Source organism: Callithrix jacchus, chromosome 9 (genome assembly GCF_049354715.1).
Source record: "Callithrix jacchus isolate 240 chromosome 9, calJac240_pri, whole genome shotgun sequence".
Lineage (NCBI taxonomy): Eukaryota > Metazoa > Chordata > Mammalia > Primates > Cebidae > Callithrix > Callithrix jacchus.
Window position 1 is genome coordinate 117,178,562 of NC_133510.1, and position 3,438 is coordinate 117,181,999.

Below are 3,438 nucleotides of genomic sequence, written 5' to 3' on the forward strand. Positions count from 1 at the left end.
GTAATCCTGGCTACTCAGGAGGCTGACGCAGGAGAATCACTTTGAACCCAGGAGCCAAGATTGCGCCATTGCACTCCAGCCTGGGAAGCAAGATCGAAACTTCGTCTCAAAAAAAAAAAAGTAACAACAGTGACCATTCATTAAACATTATTTCTGTATTTGGTCTCAGACACATTATATATATCATCTTGTTTAATGCTCTGAGCAGCCCTTGTAAGATTATCATTCTAAGAAGCTCAGAAAGGTGAAGTCACGTGCCCAAGGTCACACAAATGGGAAGACTTCTAGTGCTTTCTGAACTCAAAGATTGTAAGCCTTAGTGCCCAAAAATGTCCACCAGTTCAGATCCTACTCATCCTGTAAGGCAGACTGCCTGATGATTCGTGGGTTTTTCACTGATCTCCGCTCTTACTCATGTAATCCAAGGTGTGTGTTCCTAGGTGGCCATGAGTACTCCTCCACGTAGTGATTCGGGGACCCAGACCCTTTCTGTTTTGTTGCTTTGCCTTCCTTTTATTTAATTTTGGGGGAGGGAGTATTTTTTTTCTTTTTCTTGGACCTTTTTTTCTTTTTCTTGGACCTTGCAGGGATGAAAATTTTAAGTCTCTTTATTTAATTGAAAGACCCGGCAGAAGAGGACTACAGCCAGTGAAAGACTGTGCTTTCTTCTAATTAAAAGCCTTGTCCAATGATTTGCACTCACATTCCATTGGCTACAAATTGGTCTCCAGGTGAGACCATCTCCATTTCTCACTGGAGGATTGAAACAGCCTCTCAGCCAGTCTCTCTGCTCCCTTATAGTCTAGCACATCGGATCAAGTGTTATCCTTTTTAGACGAGTCAGATCCCATCTCTCCCTGGATGGAAACTTTACAGTGCCTTCCCATTGCACTTACAATAAATCTAAGTCCTTGCCATGACCTAAGCCCTACATGACCGAGTCATTGCTTTCCCCCTTACAGAGCTCTGGTCACATCCCCCTTCATTCTGTCCCTGCCTCAGGGCCTTTGCATTTGCCAGTTTCTCTGCTATAATGCTCTAACTGTCCTTGGATCCTTGCATGGCTGGCTTTTTTATTGTTCAGGTCTCTAAATGTCACCTTCTCAGTGACACTTTCACTGACTACCTAACATGAGTCCTTCCTTTCCATTTTCTGCCTATAGTATTTCCTTGTTTTATTTCCCATATAGCAGTTATCACTCTTGAAATTATCTGTTAGTAGACTAGTTGTCTATTTTCTCTTCCACCAATATCAAAGCTCTCTGAGACAATAGACACCTGTCTGTCTGATTTTCTGCTGTGTTTCTGTTCTCTAGCACAGAGTAAGCACTCAATATTTATTCTATGGTTCATAATGAAACTTAGTGTGGTTAAGCCACTTATCTGAGGTCACACAGCCATGTGAAAGGCTGGGATTGGAACCTAGGTCTATCTTCTTCCAAAGCCCATGTTCTTTCTGGTATTCCAAGTTGCCTGGGTGAACTGATGGCAGCTTCACAGGCAGATGCAACATTGTGACCCCAACTCTGCAGTCAAGCAGGGAGGTCACATCTCTTGGATTGCCCCAAACTCAGGTTGGGATGCTTGTCTACTCAGAGACCATGTGGCTTTTTCTTGTTATAGACACCTCCCTCTTGCCAGCGATAAATGAGGGCCAGAAATCCTCAGCTTTTAAACGGCCTTGGCTTCTGGCCCATAGCAGTGAGGGAGGAAGCAAAGGGATCAGGCTTTGAAATGAGAATGGCTGGAGTTTGGACTATAGGATGTGGAGAGAGGGAGAGAGGGAGATGGGGTTGCAAACTGCAGAAAGCTCTTAAGAGTGATGTTTGGTTTTGCTAGACCTGAGTCCCAACTGGCCCAGGGAGTGGAGGTATTAAATGCCCAAGAGGCATTGGAGAATCGGTTGTCCTGAGGGGATGGGATATTCCAATGGGCTTTATTCTTGTGCAAGGGGATTCCAGGGAGCTCTGGGGTCTTGGGTGAGCTGGATATTCTCTCTGTCCCTCGGAGGCATTCTCCACCCACATCCATACTGCTCTGTGCCCAGGAGCTGTACCTATAGAGGACTAAGGACTACATTTATACCCACTGGGGCTTTCTTGCCCTCTGGCTTCCAGACTATCTCTACCAATGGGTGGCACCCCAGAAGATCAGAGGGTGGGAGAAGAGAGAGGATGGGGTATTTCTTCCTCTTCATGGTCCCCTTTGACTTCTGTGGCTGTGGCTACTTTCCCGTATGACGACAGCTCCTGCTGCACAGTTTTCTTCCTTAGCAACGCCTCCCACCAGGTTCTGGTTGCTGCACGGAGCTGGGAAAATAAGCACGTTTCACTTCACACATTGCCAGCACTGCTGCCCTTTAAAACATTGGAGTTCTGTTGGTAAGGGAAAAAAAGGGGGAAATGGGATACCAATGAGAAATGTCTGCTGCAGTGAGTACCTAGGTCACAAGTACTCAAAGAAGGACTGATAATTCAGGCACCGGAAAAAGTGTTGCATGACGTGAGATTCTAAATTCCTTTCTGATTCTGTGATTCTATGACTGTATAGGACTTTTTTCCTCCAACAAAACTATTGAGCACTTTCTAGGCGCCAGGAATACACGGTGCACAAAGCAGACAAGTTTCTGCTGTCACAGAGCAGGAGACAGATGATTGAGTAAGCCAATGGACAAATAAAGGATTACACATTCCTGCCAGGAAGTGCCTTCCCAGGGCTGCGGTGGAGGCAATGAGGCTGTATGGTAGTAGACAACTCCCAACCCAACTCTAAAATGAAGGTGGGGTTCGTGATTTCTTTTGAGATAGTTTCACTCTCATTGCCCAGTCTAGAATGCAGTGGCACGATCTTAGCTCACTGCAAACTCTGCCTCCCAAGTTCAAGCAATTCTCCTGCCTCAGCCTCCTGAGTAGCTGAGATTACAGGCATCCACCACCATGCCCAGCTAATTTTTTGTATTTTTAGTAGAGACAGGGTTTCACCATGTTGGCTAGGCTGGTCTCAAACTCCTGACCTCAGGTGACCAACCCGCCTCAGCCTCCAAAAGTGCTGGGATTACAGGCGTGACCCACTGTGCCCAGCCGGGTTCGTGATTTCTAAGAACCTTCGCAGCTCTGGTTACTATGATTCCCCTTCCGACAGTTTTCCTACAGGATAGAAACAAGTGGTGGAAGAATCAACTTTTATTTTTTGCTGACATGGCACCACGCAGTTAAGTTGGCCATCTATTTAAATACATACATATTCACTGAACTGGCCACTTTTTAGGATAAGATTGCATTGGAGAGTTTAAATATTTGGACCTACTGCCAGAACCATTTAGTGAGAAACACATCATTTCCACCAAATATATCGCTGCTTTCCGTCCGTTTTTCTAAGTGTCTGTTGCCTTGGGTTGCTTGGGGCTCTTGGAGGGAGATGAGATCCATCGCCATAGAG